This window comes from Dermochelys coriacea, chromosome 2 (assembly GCF_009764565.3).
Source record: "Dermochelys coriacea isolate rDerCor1 chromosome 2, rDerCor1.pri.v4, whole genome shotgun sequence".
NCBI lineage: Eukaryota > Metazoa > Chordata > Testudines > Dermochelyidae > Dermochelys > Dermochelys coriacea.
In genome coordinates, this window is record NC_050069.1 from 64,186,255 (window position 1) to 64,205,087 (window position 18,833).

Here is an 18,833-nt window from a genome sequence, read left to right on the forward strand (position 1 = left end):
CTTTTCTGGGTGGGAGGTGGTCCTATCCTAATACAGTTTTGAACTCTGGATCTTCACTGATTAAGGACCGCCAACCGGCAGTGGGGATAGAGGAAAAGGAAAGTGGCGTGTTAAAAGGGACATTTGGTCATTGAACTTTCCCAGCGCAAAGTGGGAAACTGAGCTAAAGGACACTGCCCCAATGTACTGTGGGGTGGGTGTTTGCTTATGGTTACATGCTTTCGAATCGAGGTTGTGGTGGTTTCCCAAATTAATGGTGGGTTCCGTTTCCCTTTTAATAAAAGTTTTCTTTTGTTATACACAGGCTCAGTGCTGGTAGGTGGGGAAGTATTACCTTTTAGAGGCACCAGCAGTGGTGTTTAGTTTTCCCAGAATTATTGGGTGGGGGCTGAAGCAGGATCTGTTTTGGATTGTTAATAGGAACCCCTAAATATTGAACCTGGCCATTTTGGGGGGCTTATCTGTAATTGGATTCAACTTGAGCCCTCATTGAATGCTTCAGGTATCCCTGTTATTAGAAGACAATTCTTGGGGTCAGCATTCATTCATTCCCTTGCACCAATCCTCTAATGGCTGTTTACATATTATACACATTGTAGTTTCCCAAAAATATAACAAAATGTTTCCCTAAATTAATGGTTTACTCAAGATGTGCTTGCGAGGGGTGCTGACTCAGGCATCCCGATGAGTCCCTCAAAATGTAACCCTTCTGCCAGGTGGGGTTGGCAACAACAAGTGCTGGGTTCAATATCTAGGGGTTCCTCTTAATGGTACAAAACAGACTCCCGGTATGACCTCAGTTAAGTGTGTCTCTGTGCCTCAGTTTCTATTTGTAAATTGGAAAGAGGAGTATTTCCCTATCTCACAAAGTGTTATGGGGATAAATCCACTAAAGATTATGAGCTGCTCACATACTATGGTAATGAGAGCCATAAAAGCACTTAAGATAGCATGCAAGCAAGTGAATAAAAATAACAAATGGGGCAATGAAGCATATTCTGTATAAAGGGAGTATGTAGCATGCCTGGTGGAAGCAACATTTTGGCATACCAGGTTCCCAGAGATTTTCTATTATCTATTGATGCGAAACATATAAAATGCAACTGCACTGAATAAAATGTGATTTTTCTATAGCATCTCATATGTTCCCAGTTTCCTAAAGTGCTTTCCTAAGTAATGGTAATGATGTCTGTATGCAAATGTCAGTCATTCTGCGCTCAGAAACAGCCTTGGACATTCAAACTTCTATTCTTCGACAGAAGAAATGTGGACTAGGGCTTTTGGTCTATTCTGTACTCTTTTTGCAATGTACTATGGGGAAAAGCTGTGCAAAGAACCAACTCTTCAGTTTCAGGTTGACCCAAACGGAAAAGTTCTTGAATTTTTTTGTTGACCTGAAGAAGTAACTGTGATGCTGGCAGACAAGTTGCCAGCTCATGTGAAAGCCTCTGGGCTTCGCTGAACGTTGAAAAATGAGAAGCTGGAAACCAGTCTGGCTCTCCTGTGTGTTAGTATTGTTAAATAGATATTAGAGTTATAAGAATTTGCTTAGACTTTATGAAATGCTTGTAGGACACTGAATGTATTAACCCTACTTATATCTCTAGCTCATGTTACAAGGTAATACTTAAATATTTGCTCTGTAATTATAAAAAATGTTTGCGAAGACTGAAAAGCCTACAGGCAGGAGAAAAACATTACTAAGTGTGAAATACAAGTTTACCACAAGAGGTGTCATATCGTCCCTAACCCAGAAGGTCCATAGACATCAGACAAACCATTGTAGAATATCTGTGGACAAAAGACTCTGTTGATTGCTTCCCGCACACCCATGAAGATGGTAGGTGCACAAATACATTTTAAATGCTTCAGGAAGGGAATAAAAATCCCTGTTAAGGAGAAATTATCATCACTATGCTGCTTGGAATTCAGGAAGGGAAATATTTCTAAGCAATAAGGAAGAGATCTCCAAGCTGCTTAGTCTGGATTAGCCCTAAAGGACACACAGAGTTTGCATATATAGCAGTGTAGCGGGGCGTTACCCTGCTCCTGAAAAAGGTAAGCTGATGGGGTGTGGCTGCAGCTGTGGCTGTTTCCCCAATTAGATCATAGCTGCCCCTGTAAAAGGGCTGTGAGCCAGGAGCTGAGGCAGTCTTTCTTTAGCTCTGGAGAGAGAAGGACCTGGCTGCCTGGGAGAGAAGAGTACCTGAGGTAGAGTGGAGCTCTAGCCTGGTAACTCCCTAGGCTCCAGGCCTTGTGCAAGGCCTACAGAGGTACTGGGGCTGCAGAGTGCAGTCTGGGCTTAGGCAGAGGCAAACTGAGGTCCAAACCCCTTACCAGTGTTGAGTAGTTTATAGACTACAGTCTGCCCCAGTGTGCGGGGGCTAGATGATGACTGGCAGTAGCCACTGAGGTGAGGTGGGGAGAGAGGGTTGTGGGTTCCCCTGGGAGGGGAGACCCAGAGTGGGGTGGGGGTACTGCAGAGGGCAGAACCCTGAGATAAAGGGTAGAGGGGTCTGGGAGGGACATGGGGCCTGAGGCAGGCGAGACACCGGCCTGTAGGAGGTGCTCCATATGCTGGGGAGCTAATTCCCAAGATGACCAGCAGGAGGCACCGAACCAGTGAGTCATTGCTTTGCTGCAAACAGCTACTGTCACCTTTTGGAACCTAAGACTGTAACTCATTTGTGTATGTAGGGTTACTTGCTTTAACCTTTTAAACAACGCTCATTTCTTTTTTTGAGATAAGATCTATACTTAAAATGATGCATAAGCATTGCTGTAGCGCTTAAATGAAGATGTTCTGCTGATGGGAGAGAGAGCTGTCCTGCTAGCATAGTTAATCCACCTCTGTGAGAGGCAGTAGCTATGCTGGTGGGAGAAGCTGACTTAGCGCTGTCTACAGTGGGGCGGGGGGGTTAGGTTAGTATAACTACATTGCTCAGTGGTGTAGATTTTTTCAAACCCCTGACTGATGTAGTTATACTGAAGTAATTCTGTAGCATAGGCTTTCCCTGAGTTAATAAATCTTTAGTTAATGACAGGATTGGATACAAACATTGCCTTTGTTGAGAGATTTGGGGTAAGAGACTGACCCTTTAAGGCTGGGAGTAAACTGAGTATTGTGATTTTTGGTGTAAGGAACCATCTATCACTAAATCCGGCTTGTCAAGATAGACAAGAATACCCTAGGGGACGGTCTGTGACTCCATGGTAAGGCTGTTGCAGTGCATGTGGAGCTCACACTTGGTTAGAGAAATCTAATTACAGAACATACAACCACTATGGGGTTTGTGCCCTGCTTCTTAACGGTGTACCCTGAGGATAGCACCCACGTTCGTGAGCCTCTTTAGACAGCCTGACAGTAACACAAATGTCATTTTAGGTCAAACAAAATGTTTTATTCTGAGTTTTATCTTTAATAAAATGAGGAAAAAATCAAGAACCATATCAAATTGAAAAATCACATTTTGAAAATGTCAAAACAAAAAATGGAGGCTTTTTCAGAATTTTTTCTCTTTTCCCCAAACTAAACAATCTGGCAAAATTTACAAAATGTTCTGGTTGATCCAAATCTGCATTTTTCAGATGAGAAAAAAATTCAGATGAAAAATTTCACATGCTCTAATAATGGGATATTTAAATTGTAGCTCAATAACTGTCAGCAATCATCTGAAATAACTTGGTTTTCCTCGGTAATTCTAATCATGCAGTATCATATTACTATGAGACAGAAGTGGACTTCAGTGTATTGGCATTAACAACTTGCATTTATCTACATTCTCTGATTGCATGTTTTAATCAAGAAATAATGTATGTACAAGACCTTGCTATATCTTTACTTCCTTTGGAAGGCTATAGGTAGGGCTCACACCCTTCTACCTCACTCTTGAAATATGGAAACTACAACAACTCCAGAAATTCTTACACATTGCTGGAGGGAGGTAACAGCTTTCACACTAGAAGTACTTTAATTTCAGCACGGAAAAACAACAACAAAAAATCCAACATAGTGCCACCATGGAAAAATTCCATGTGTGCTGAAAAAACAGCATATGGTTGGGTGGGCTGTGACCAAACTGAACAGAGTTATCACATTTTGAACTTTCCTTTGTACAGACTACATTTTTTTTTAAAAAGTGTTCTGGGACAGAAGCTGGAATCATCCTAAATTCTGCCTTTACAAAAGTGCAACTGTTGTGTGAGTAACTGCAAGGTTCCTTTTGTATAAACTACAGCTTAAAATAGGAGATGGACATTTTGTCTTTACATGCACAAAAGAAACCAAAAGGACAAAGGATAAAGAGACAGGCAAGCTGTCCCTGAGCTGTGCTTTTGGATGGGAATGGTGCTGAGCTCAGAAGAGAGGTGAACGAAGATACTTGAACTCTTTGTAATTACTGCTGAAAGAGCAGATATCGGATCCACTTATATAACCGAACCAATTTAAAATAGACTAACTTGGTGGGACTGTGTGTTTCATAATCTAAGTGTAGCCTTTGGTTTTGCAGGCACAGTTTGGCCTACAGTTAATTGTGGGTGTAAATGCTAGAATTTCTGACCTAAATCTTCATAAGTGATTAGTGATGGCTTAGGTTTTGGGTGCCTAACTTGATTTTCAGAGGGCAAGGGCTAGATTAACTTTTTGTGGGCCTGATGCCAAACATATTTGTGGGCCCTTATAGGGGCAGTGGGGCATGGCATGGCATGGGGGGGTGGGAGGGAAGAGAGCGAGGAGCTGGTTGGGGATAATAGGGTATGGACTGGCAGGGGAGGCCCCGCTCCACCCAGTCCTGTACAAGGGCACTGTTTACAAACTGGCAGCTTCCAGATGCACACTGACCCACCTGGCTTCTTCCCCTTGGGGTGGGCCCATGCCACACCATGCTACCCCCTCTGATCCCTTATGCCGAGTGCCACACCACCCAGTGCCCTCCCACAGACCCCTATGCCCAGCAGCCCCCACCCAGAAACCTCCCCACAGATCCCGTCACTGCCCAATTCCCCCCTACCCAAACACCCCCCACAGCCCTCCCACCACAACTGCACAACACCCTGCACCTCTCTGCCCAGAGCCCGCCCACAAATCCCCTCACTAGCCAGTGTCCCCCACAGCCCCACTGCCACAACTGCACAGGGCCACGCACAGACCCCCCACTTCCCAGCGCCCCAACACACAAACCTCCCCCACTGCCGAGCTCTCCAACACACACAGATCTCCCCATTTCCCAGTGTCCCCCAAAGCCCCCCTACTGCCCAGAACCCCAAAACACACAAACCTCCCCCATTGCCAAGCACCTCCCACCCCCTCAATGTCCAGCAACGCGCCCCCCCGCACAGCTCCCTAGGGACCTACTCCCCTATGCCCTGACCCCTGGCCACAATAGCTGGTCCTGATGGGAGGTGACTGTGTCTGCCAGGCTGAACTGGCAGCGTAGCCAGGGATGGTCCTGGGGCAGGATCATTCCGGCCCCTCGGGAGTAGTGCAATCAGCCAGGCTGGAACAGGAGCAGGGCCTGCCCGGGCCAGGTTCCTCGGGACCCACATGCCTAACAGGACCAACCTGAGCCCCCCCACTTTGTCCCCCACAGCTGGTTGAGACTGGCCTAGCCTCTGCACTTGTCCCAGGTGGCTCTACCCCCGGAGAGGCAGGCTGGGCTCCATAGGTCCCAGGTAGCAGAGACCACTCAGAGCTGGAGCCATGCTAGGGAGTGGGGCAGATCCCTGGGACGTGACTCCCGAGATCTCACCCAGCCCAGCCACACCCATTGACCCTGGGGCCAGCAGCCCTGCCCAGCCCACATAGTGGACCCCAGGTGCTGGGTGATGAGCCCCCTACAGGCAAGTGGAACCTTCTGGCTGAGAGCTGCTCACATAGCAAGGCCTTGGTGCTGGACTGCCACGGGCGAGGGGCCAGACCTGGCTGTGTGGATGGGTTAGAGCTTAGAGGGATACGTAATGGGCCCCTTCCCAGTGTGGGCCTGGTGCCACGGTGCCACTGGTACCATTGTAAATGCAGTACTGCAGACTGCATTCAGAACTTCACTATCTGGACCCTTAAGGTGTCCCAACAGAGATACCTAAAAACTGAAGCACACAAAGTTGCTCATCACTTATGAAAATGTAGGCCTCTGTGTCTAGCTACGTGACATATGTTTACAAATCCACACCTCAGAACTGGAGGTTGGATGAGAGGCCTTTAATTCAAAAAAATGACTGGTCAAATACAAAAGATGACTCCAAACCATTCAGTAATTTATAGGGGCCACCAATAGCATCACCTATTATTAGAGTTGCCCAACTGTCTTTGACTGGGACATGGGCACTCGTGGCTAGTGATTGGAACAGGAGTCGGCGCTCAGGATCAGAGCCGAAGTCAGGAATCCGAGCTGAGGATCAGAACTAGGTTACCTAGAGTGGGGTAAGGCTGGGCCTAAGGCAGGGGCAGGAGCTATCTCAGCCATGTGCTTTGAGCAACCACTGAACTGCTGCTGTTCTGCTGAGCCACTCTGCCGACTCGTCCCAGTCAAATAGGCTGCCTGATTGGTTACGCTGCCTAACATAGGCCAACTGTGCTTGGTAGGTTGCCTGGGGACTGGCTCTGCTGCAGGCCCTACTTCCTAGGATAAGACTGGGTTTACATTTTCTTATAACTTTTGCCAAACATTAACCATTTGGTCTGCAATTTTCTATGTTGGCTGTCTGCCTAAGACTGAGTTTTGGAAATTTTCATCCAAAGCAGTTGTGCCATTTACAAGAACGAGCTTAGAGAAAAATACATTGGTATTTTTTTGTTGTTTTTTTTTAAAAAACATGGCAAAAGTCTGGTGATCTTTTCTTTGAGAAGTTCTAGAGTCCCCCTGCTTTGGAGCAAGAACTTGGAGCATGGCCTTGGTGTCAAAGATAAGCCTTTTGCCATCTCTGTGAAAATCCAGCCAAATTTGGCCATGTTATAAGCCTTTGAAAAAATCAGTTGGCATATGCTCTGTAGAGACTTACTAAAGTGTGGCTAAATTTCCCAAAGATGCTTTTCGCACTGAGCATGCTCAAGCCCAGGGCAGCAGAGGTTGAGTAGGACTTTCCTTGCAATTGCAGCTCTGGGCTGCTGTGGACCAGAGCTGGGCACCAGAATGGAAAGCAGAGAGCCTCTCTCCCCTGTGCTGTCAGTGCTCCTGTTTCTTGTTGGTGCCCAGGTGGCATAAAGGAGGAAGCTGGGCAAGGAGATGGGACTTGGAGCTAGGGAGGGAAATGCTGAGGGAGGACAGACAGATTGGATGAGGAGCTAGGCGAGACTGAAACTGGGAACCATTGGGGCAGAGGATGGGGGAAGGATTTGATGAGGAGCCAGGAGGGGAGACTGGGACTGACTGAGAAAGGAGACTGGGAGGTGTGGAGGCAGGGCTGCAGGTGGCAGGGGGAACTGGGAATGGCTGTGACTGGGAGCAAGGTGGTGGAGACTGGGACCTGTTTCATGTACTGCATTAAAGGACATGAAAGGCTAATTATATGAAAAAGCTCCATACTTTTTAAAACTAACCATTCTTTATTATGTGACCTATTTACAGAGGTGCTGCAACTGTAGGTGGCATTCTAACCATGTGCACACAGACTGACTTCCTCATACCTCCTCTAAATTCTTTCCTCCTGCAACCTGTGCTCCTCCCTTCAAGCTCTTTGCAGGTTGCTACAGGAATGGTCAGGGAAGACTCTGACTTGGATGAGAAGTCTGAGGACTGGATATTGGAAATGGCAAGATGAGAATGGAACTAGGATAAGGGGCTAGGACAGAACATATTGAAGGGGATGCAGCAGAAGAGATCAAGCTGGGGGACGGGGGCGGGGGGGACAGGCAGAGGAGTCTGTGCTCACTAGCACATACTTTGCTCCAGAACCTGGAGCAGAATCTATGATTCTGGAGTCTCTCAATTCCTCTGTCAGCAAATATTTATAAAACCCACTAGCACAGATTGTATGTGCCCTTCTAGTAGTGGTCCACAGAGAGGATGGCAACCTGCTATCAATAACTCAGATCAAGTAGCAGAGGCCTTTGTGATGGATCTAAAGTTTCCAACCCAGCTGATGACCCACATGGGTGTCAATATGCCACAGGATAGCCTTTTCTTTTCAATTTGCTTTTTTAAATACCTAGGAAATTACAGCTCCTTCCCCACTCTCCCCATAACCCCCCCCCCCAGTTTTAGAAGAACATTATTAAGGTTGCAAAGTCAAGTACTGAAAAGTTAGGAAATGCTAGAATAGTATGTGATCATGCCATAAAAGACTGAATCATAATGCATATGCACAAGGGGGACAGCTTAAGGTTGCACAAGGAACCTTCATTCTAGCATTTCCTAAATGTTTAATGCTTGATTCTGGAACATCAGTGCTCTTTCAAGGTAGCTATTCTGTGTGCAAGTTAGATGTAAGCTGGTAAAACTTGCTTTGTACACAAGTAAAGAGATGTGAACAGAACCTCTGGTATCCTTATATGGTCACTTGAATAGTTTGGGATATGGATGTGTAATGGCCTCAGTCTGGCATTTGGCTCAGGATTCTGAATGGGTTGCAATTCAGTCTTTTTCAAACTGTTCTATACAGCTGCTAAGAAGTATCAAAGATGTCTCTTGAGCCTTTCCAATGCCCAATCCTAGCCCTGCAACATGTCAGACAGCCCATCCCAGGCTGCCAACCATGGAAAGTGCTTTTTTTTTTTTACATTTTTTTTTTTCTGTAATGAGCATGCAGAAAAAGGATTCCTAGGTAGATGATTCAAGGGAAAACAGCTGCTGTGTTCTTGATTTTCTAGGTCTTTTAAATTTTGCCTACTGTCCTTAACACCTTACTGCTCCCAGATGCATACTGCATGCTGGCACTTAGACAAATAGCGAATGTTATTTTTTAAAGCCTCATTGAAAACTATTGGAAAACATGGCTCTTTTTGTTCTCTGAGAGAGCAAAGTAGAAGGTTTTTGAGGTCATAGACTAGTCTGCCTTGATGTCTACCACAAGCCCTTGTGATAAAGTCTTCCCCTTACTTTAGTGCCCTGCCCCCTCTACCTAGCAGTAGGACTCAATGTTTTCAGCTCTCATGGTATGTGATATTTGTCTTAGCCCCAGTCCCTGGAGTCATTCGATTAGGTGGGTGAGACTCTAACTTAGGTTGTGTGTGTGGTTTTTTTTTTGTTTTTTTTTAAAGGGTATCTAACCTTAATGGCTGTGGAAAAAAGCTGGAAAATGTGAATCCTACAAGCTCAAAACACAGAAGGTAAACAAACAGAGCCCACAATTTATTTTTAAAATCTCATTTTTGAGCCAATCTCATCATCTTTTTGGGGCCTAACTCATGATTTTTGAACACTTGCAGCTGGCAATATTGGCATGGCTGCATCTTTCACCTCTAACATGTTACAGAACTGCTGATCTTCCCCAGGCTGCAGTAGATTAATAACAGCTCTGTTTGATACTTAGGGTTTTTCTACCTGGGGAAATTGACCAGTATATCTATAGCTAAAATTATAACGCTATAGTTCTGCTGGTACATTTCCTTTTGTATACAAGCCCTTATGCACAGAACACCTCTCAGGATTGGCTGGTACTTATACAAATTATGCAAATGTTCTAAGATTGGTTCCTTATAGTTCTCCCATGATTTTAACATAACTACTAAGTAATGTGAACACTGTGCTGGACACACTCCCCCCCTCCCTTATCCTTTCACACCCTTCTTTAGCATCTATTAAAAAGGATGATGTCTTGCTATATTTTGGGAGAGATGGGGGTTATTTTTTTCAGGTTTTGCCCATTTCTGTGGATTTCCTGGGTCTATTATTCCCCAGTTGTCTTTGTGGTGTGTGTGTTTCTGTCATTGGTGCATATCTCTCCAGCATGCCCTCTTCTGGTCTTGTAGGTTCATGGCACTCCATGCCCCTTGGGTCTTTTCAAACAATTACCCAGACCAGGTTAGTTCAATGCCTCTTTGCAGGGTCTGACTTATTCACAGTTCCAGCATATACCCCTTTACAGAGTGGGGTTTATTCACTCCTTCTACAGACGTAAGTCCTGGTCAGTTTCCTTCCCAGTTCAGGAGGCCTCAGACCCCTCCCATAGCCAGGGTTTACTTCAGACTGTCTCCCTTTCCTTAATACAGGAGCCTCCTAGCTCTCCTGCTTGGAGCAGGAGTTAAGGCTTGTCTTCACTACCACGCTAAATTGATGCCACTGCATTGATGCAATGGTGCTGATTTACCATGTCTGTTGGAGATGTGCTATGTAGACGGGAGAGCATTTCCCACTTACAGAGCTCGGTGCAGACCCTGCTTTAAGTTGATGTACGTTATGTCACTTGCGGAGGGGGGGGGGTTCACACTCCTGAGCGACATAACTTACATCTACTTAAGTGGTTGTATAGACGAGCCCTTAGAGACTTTAGGACTGCTGTAGAGCCTCATGCAACTTCTCCCCCCCAGCTGGCTCTTTTCCCAGTCAGTCCTTTCAGCCTCAGGCTGGGGCATGGTTCAGCCGGGTGTTATGTCAAAAACTGCTTCTGTCTTCTCCCCGTTAACTCAGGGTCCTCCTTGCTCCCGGCAGCATCAGCAGGCATCTGCTCTCCTCTGGAGGAGGAGGAGGCGGCAACATTTATACTGACCCCTTCGTATTGTCTGTGTGAGAGGGGAGACCTGCCCCACCCTCTCTGCAAAGTCCCAGGTCCCTGGTTTGAATGTGAATTGGAGATATCGCTCGCCAATACTGCAAGTGCCTCCATGTATCCCCCCCCCCCAAATACCTTTCCCACACTTGGGTGAGATCATTATTCATCTGCCTTCCCCATCTCATCCCCAGAAATACTGATGTGACGCAGACTTGACTTTAAAGGAGTTGTGACCATTCATACAGAAAGTCAATTTGGCCCTAAGACTTTAATTTGACTGCAGGGCACAATCCTACAGCTATGGCACGAGAAGATAATCTGATCTTGACAGTCTGTGATTCCATGAGCTCCACACAGAGGGAAGCTTTACATCTGTTAATATAAATTACCATTCCTTATGGTTTGAGGGGTTACCATTTAAATTCCCCAAAACAGATGAGAGGATTATTTTTAAAAAGTAGGGACAAATCTGGCTCCTGATTCCATAGGTGCCGGGTGGCCTTTAGCAGCAGAACTGTTGTGGCTCAACTGTGCCAGAGGGAGTGTAGTTGTCACCCACTCTCCTTCTATGCTACTAGGCAGGACTGCTCAACCTATAAATGGAGCCCTGCTCTGCACAACCTCCTTGCATAGCAGTGAGATAGGGCACTGTCAAGGGCTGAAGAATCAACAAGTAGGTACTCATACACCCCAGCATGGTGTGGGATGGGTGAGAATTTCAACACCTTCCTTATCTCAGACTTTTGCCCAGCCCAACATCTCTGGACAGACACTGGGCAGAGTAGTTGTCCTGTTAGGTGTTAGGTCTGAATGCTGGAATACATTAACAGAGGACATTCAGACGTACATAGGACCCACAAGGTATTTGAAATCTTCCAAATGCATATTGGGAGACAATGATTGGAACAAGTAGATAGCAAGCCATTCTGAAAGACTGCTGTACTGAGATCATTTTCAGAACAGATTTTAGGGTTTTAGTATTTGAAATAGTCACTAGATGGCACCATACAGCTAGGCTGTCCAAGTGAAGTCTCAAGAAACAGTGAAAGTGAGCTGTAGCTCACGAAAGCTTATGCTCAAATAAATTTGTTAGTCTCTAAGGTGCCACAAGTACTCCTTTTCTTTTTAGTGATGAGGAGTGTGTATGGTTCCCCCCCTTTCTTAAAAACACAAACAAACCACTAACAGCAAACCTCTGACACTTTCCTTTGTCATTATGTGTGAGAAGCAGCCCTATCTTTTAAAGACATTTAAAAACTAAGAAAAACGTTGCTAGAACAGTGATATGAGTATAACTTCCATGGAACTGAAGCTGCCTATGGAAAAAAACAAAATAGACTTCCACGTGGTATATGTAATGTATATATGTTATGGCTGCATATTCTGATAACGGTTCAAAACTGCACCTGCAAAATGCTTTTAGCTTAAGTGGGGCAGAAAACATTTCTTTTGTTATAATCGTTATATTGGGAGTGTATAATTATAAGCAATATAGTATTTTGTTACAGATCAGTTTGAAATCTGATACTAAAGGATCATCACTGCCTAAGTATTTTAATAGTAGTAGTATCAGTATTTTATGTTCTACCTTTTATTTCATACTTAATGTTTCCCTAATACAAGGATTTCTCCACCGTGTAGTGATTCAGGGAACTTTTCATAAGAAATCTAATTCTGTTCTGCTCTGTGTTATACAGTTTAGGCTCTGATCCTGTAGCTGACTGCATACAGGTGGACCCCTCCACTTGTATGGAGTTGCAGACTTGAGGCCTCCTGTTGCAGTGTGATAGCAGGATCACTGAACAGGATGATCAGGCACCTCTACATATATGTGCTGCTATTCCTAGGGCAGTATTTCCAAAGCCTTTTTCCTTCAGGAAAATGAAATCAATTTTGTACCCTCTGCAAATCCATCATGTGATGTTTAAAGACCCAGCCACCTTACCATATTGCTATGTAAAGTATGTATTTTGCTTACCATTCCTCACTCCCTAGCTTGTCCTTTGCATTCCTGGCACTTTGAGAAACTCTGGTGTAGAAATTCATAATATACTTTCTTTCCATTTTTACCTTCTTTGAGCAGTAAAATAGTTAAGAATGCTGACAGTCAGTGTCACCATTGGCATCTAATTTAGCACCCATTGAATTGAACTGGGGCAGTTTTCACCTCAGAGCTATAGTTTCAGGCTCTCTCCAAACTCTGACAGATGTTTCTGCATTAGTTACAATTGCTTCATGTTTTAAAGTTTGTTTCTTTGCCATCTAAACCATATATACTTTCTGTTAAAGTTCTATACTACCTTTGTTTTAAAACAAAAGCAGAGACTCTGAAGAACGCTGAGTGGTCTGTTTGCACAACCCACACTTTGGGAAACATTGCCTGAGAATGCAGGTAGATATTCTGCTGCTGTTCTGGAAGCTGATATCTCTCTTACTAGTCATTATTTCTATGAAAGTATTACTTCCAACATGATATTTCTGGGAATGAAGTTCTGAGACACTGGGTAAAAGAGAGATCATGATCATTTATTTAAACATATTTGAAAAGGAGTACTTGTGGCACCTTAGAGACTAACAAATTTATTTGAGTATAAGCTTTCATGTGCTACAGCTCACTTCATCGGATGCATCACACATTTGTTTTGCCTAAGTCTGATCCAGTGTGAGCAGTCATGCATGTAAATCAATAGCAATGTTACTTGGGACAAGTTCATATTGAACCTTGATGGCAAATATTGTAAGTGTCCAACTATGAGCTAAGTGGTCATCTAACACTTGGCTCTAAGATCTCCCCCTTTTATATAAAAATATACACACAGACTGTGTTAAAAGAACATTATTTAGGTTGCAAAGTAAAGTACTGAAAACTTGGGAAATGCTAGATTAATGGTTGCCAGTGCAACTTAAATTCCCCTGTCCCCCAGGGTGTCTAGCCGCATGGAAAAAGTGATCAGGTAATAGATTATATTAATATGCACATGTACATGGGCCAAATTAAGGTGCACTGGCAACTGTCAGGCTGGCATTCAAATGCCTGATTTTTTCAACCTAGACAATGTTGTTTTAATTTAGTGGATTGTGCGTGGGAATGTCCTGGTAAATTTTTTTAAAGGAAAATGTGAAAACAAAGTCTACTGTGTGCAACTGTAACAACTCCCTTTGACTGCCGGGGGACTACATGTGTGCTTAAACAGGAGCACGTTTGCAGGATTGGGGCCTAAAAAACTGATTATTTTTTTAAATGTTTATTTTGGCCAATGACAAAATATTTTTATCATCGACATTAAATAAAATGTTCTGCCGCCTAAAGAATTCAAGATAGCCTAGCAAGCCCAGAAAGGAGCACTTGGTTCTAAATAAACAGATTCTAAATATATTATGTCTTACACCTTTACTGGCTGATCAGTCATTGAACTGGGTAATCTAAAAATGATGGTAACCAATTATTAGGAAATATGGGAAAATGCATAATGTTTTTGAAATGCTGTGTTTTTTCTTTGAGTGCACGACTTACAAGTGAACACTCTTTTAGTCTCTGAGATGGGGCGGCGAGTTATACGGGCCTGTGGTGCCCGTGCTCCACCGATATGAGAGCATGGGGCCCGGCTCCACCAAAGTTCGGGGCTGGGTCTCTCCCCTGGCCCCACCTGCTGCCCCTGTGTGCCTTCCCTGGAGCATCCTCCCGGCGCCCACCTGCCACCCTGGGCAATTTAAAAGGGCCCAGGGCCCCCTCCGACAGCACAACGGGGCTAAGGCTGGCTTCCTGCCCACCCACTCCGCTTCTGGAAGCGGCCGGCACGTCCCTGAGGCCCCGGGGGAGGGGGGTGTCTCCATGTGCACCTGCCCCCAGCGCCAACTCTGCCAACTGTGGCCAATGGGAGCTGTGGGGCTGGTGCCTGTGGGCCGCGGTGCGCGGAGACCGCTCTGGCTCCCCATCTAGGAGCTGCTGCCAGAGGGGGGGTGCGGGTCACTATCGGGAGCTGCCCAAGGTAAGTGCTACATGCCTCACCCTCTCCCGCACCCCTGTCCCAGCTCAGAGCCCACACCCAGAGCCTGCCTCCTGCACCCCAACCCCCTACCCAAACTCCCTCCCAGAGCTCGACCCCTCCACACCCTAACTCGCTCCCAGAGCCTACACCCACTACTGCACCCCAACCTCCTGCCCCAGTCCAGACCCTGCACCCAAACTCCCTCCCAGAGCCCATCCTCCACACCCCCTCTTGCACCCCAGCCCAGAGGCTGCACCCCACACCCAAATGCCTGCCCCCTGCACCCCAACCCCCTACCCAAACTCCCTCCCAGAGCCCACACCTGCCCCAGCCCAGAGGCCGCACCCCACACCCAAACGCCCTTCCAGAGCCTGCCCCCTGACTCAGGGCCGGCTCTACCGTTTTTGCTGCCCCAAGCACTGAAAAAACTTGTCGCCTCCGATGGCGGGAGAGAGAGAAGCTACCGCCGAATTGCTGCTGCAGCTGGAGGAATGGAGAAGCTGCCGCTGCTGCGGAAACTCTGCCACCCCTTTCTGACTGCTGCCCCCAGCACCTGCTTGGAACGCTGGAGCCTGGAGCTGGCCCAGCCAGAGCCCTCACCCTAACTCCCTCCCAGAGCTCGACCCCTCCCTGCACCCAAACTCCCTCCCAGAGCCTTAGGCAGGGGGGTGTGTGTGTGGACACCTGTTCTGGGCACCACCCCAAGTTATACAAACCTGCCACCCCATTTGGGAAATACAAGCATCTTCCACAAGGAACACTTTTTAAAAAGTCTTTTGATCTCAAAAGCTGACATCTAGCCACACATTTAGGGCCAGATTCTGCCATCCATACTAAAACTGAGTAGTATGTTATACTCTGTGAGGAGTTCCATTGAGTTCAGTGGAACTATTCAGGAAGTAAAGAGACATTCAACATGAGTTAAAGTGGGAGAATGATACTGGTTAATTTCAGGAACGCCTCTTTTTAAATGTATATATTCCAATGTGATTTAAACAAATTATTAAGATTAATCTTAATCTTTTAAAAATAATTTCAGGAACATCTTATAGTATACTCCAGATGTATCAATTGGCTGGTTAATTTAACACACTTGTATAACTGAAATGTAATAAGCTTTCTGCTAACTCATCATACTGTTTATGGTTATGAATAACAATTTTTATTTTCTTACGTGCATAATCTGAAATACCCACTCCCAGCCGCAGAAAATAAGCAGCTCCACAAATGAATGTGCTTTAATTATCTGAAACGCATAAATCAACATCCTGCTTTTTTATTTAAACCAAAAAAAGATTTGATTCCTCTGGAGATACTGTATGTATTGCAAATACAAGTTTCAAAAAATAAGATCAAGAAAATTGGTTTATGTCCTCCTGTCAAGTGATTTGACATCTGGAGACCAATCATCATAACAGTCCTTGAAGATACCTGAGCGAGACCAAAAGTTTTGAACCCTGCACTAGAAGATTCAGAGACCGTGCAAACATTAGGCTTGAGATGGATGCTCAGAGCAATTTGGAGGAACTGGGAATCACCTGAGGTCCATGGATTTAGTTTTCCAACTTGCCTGTTCTGAAAGTAGTTGTGGGTGCAAATACCACCATCATGTTGGAACAATAAGGTTGCAACTGTGAATGTGGGAAGTTGGAGTTTCCTGTCCCTTATATGGGATTTTCCTGCATAGAGGCCAAACTGAAAATCTAAGTCTAAATTAGTCAACAGGACATTGAACTTGGCATCAGAGTTCTGGCAGAACTTAAAACTCAGCATCCTTTTGGTTTCCTTTGGGATGACCAGTTGAGACTGAAAATGTTGTTGACTTCTGGTGCATCTCTCATCCAATCACATCCAAACTGGAAAACTGATTTTTTTTTTTAAGAACAGATGCCACAAATAGCAGGGGATCTTTTAAAGCTTATATTGTAATTATATACACAAGGAGCAAGGTTAAGGTTGCACAGGTGCTTTAACTCTCATTTCCTGATTTTTGTTGTGTCCTTTTTTATGTAACTTCCTCTAATTTCAAAAAAGAAAAATGAAGAAACTGAAATGTGCCCAGGCATGACTATATGCTAGATAGAAGTAGAATGCTCTGCACTGAACAATTTGAATGATCAATGAAGCAGGAGTTCTGTCCTCATCCCACATGCAGCTTTCTGTATTATCGTGGATTTTACTCTAGTCTGTTGCTTTACAGAGAACCAATTATATAGATCATATGTTCTCAGTTCTAGAAAGATTTCAGTTTCCTGCTCAGCAAATGGGCATCATTCCTAAAATCATAAAATCCTAGGACTGGCAGTGACTTTGAGAGGTCATCTAGTCCAGTCCCCTGCACTCATGGCAGGACTAAGTATTATCTAGACCATTCCTGACAGGTGTTTGTCTAACCTGCTTTTAAAAATCTCCAATGATGGAGATTCCACAACCTCCCTTAGCAATTTATGCCAGTGTTTAACCACCCTGACAGTTAGGAAGTTTTTCTGATATTTCACTGAAGACTCATGTGTGTCATCTTTGCCCAAGATAAAATATTAGCACTTAACATTTCCCTTATGGAAGAGTCCTATAGAATGGATTGGGGATAAAATCCTTGGGCTTCTATAGAAATATAATGGAGGAGAGATGGTTGAAAATTACTTTGGAAACCTATAGAATTTTAATAGCAAGGGATCTCCTTTCTGCTCTGGGGGATTTTAGTTCTATAAGATTCTGTAGCAGGGATATAATTTTCACAGTTCCATAGGACTTTTCAAGGATGATCATTTTCTATTAAATCACTTTTTTTCATTAGGATCAACATTTCAAAATACAATGGACCAGATTTTCCCTGTGTTAGCGCAATTTTGTGCCACCTGCTGATGTGAATCAGCCCTGCTAGTGGCTTAGCTGGCCAATAGGCAGTCCTCAGGTTCCTGGGCTGGCATACAGCTGCTGTAGAAATTTCTGTGCCAACCCCCCTCCTTGTACAGGGAGTGTGGCAGAGCCATGGAGATAAGGATGACACTGTCAGTTCATTCCTTCACGCTGACACCCTCTGGTCTTTGAACTCAGTGTTTGGGAAAGATGCTGGATTTATAGCCTTACAACCAGCAATTCTTTCCTTAGGCCTGGCCTATAGTAATTTTTGCATTTTGGTTAGAGATGTGATTTGATTTTTTTTTTAATCAAAATAGTTATATTGGTTCAATCCCACTATTGTGGGTGAACTTATATTAGTGTAAAGGTGCCTTATACCAGTAGAGCTGCTGCTTCTTCCCTTACAATAGCAGGCTGGGAGATTGACATAGGAGCTTATATGCTGGCTCTACACCAATGACGGGTCCCCTTGCTCTGAGAGAATGCTCCTGTGCCAGCTATGCTAATTCTGTAAACAGAATCTCCAACAGCACAGCACAAAATGCCTGCCCAGAACTGCAGTATTCAGAGATTCCAAGCCGAGAATCTATCTAGTCTGACCTCCTGTATAGCACAGGCCATAGAACTTAATTCCTAGAGCAGATATTTTAGAAAAAATCCAATCTTGATTTAAAAATAGTCAGTGATAGAGAATCTGCCACAACCCTTGTTTAAGTTGTTCCAATGGCTAATTACTCACTGTTTTTTAAAAAAATAAAAAATAAAATGTACACTTTGTGTTGCTTCAGCTTCCGGCCTTTGGATTGGGTTATTCCATTCTCTGCTAGACTAAGGAGGCCATTATTAAATATTTGTTCCCCATGTAGGTTCGTATAGACTGTAATCAAGTCACCCCTTAACCTTCTTTTTGTTAAATTAAATACATTGAGCTCCTTGTGTCTATCATTATAGGTGACGTTTCCTAATCCGTTAATCATTGTCATGTATCGGGGGTAGCCGTGTTAGTCTGTATCCACAAAAACAACAAGGAGTCTACCCATAAGCTTTCGTGGGTAAAGTGAAGTGGGGTTTTTACCCACGAAAGCTTATGCTCAAATAAATGTTAGTCTTTAAGGTGCCACTGGACTCCTAATCATTGTCATGGCTCTCCTCTGAACCCTGTCCAATTTATCAACATCTTTCTTGAATTGTGGACACCAGTAATGGACACAGTATTCCAGCAGCAGTCGCACCAGTGCCAAATACAGAGGTAAAATCACCTCTCTGCTCCTACTCAAGATTCTCCTCTTTATACATCCAAGGATCGCATTTGCCCTTTTGGCCACGGCATCACAC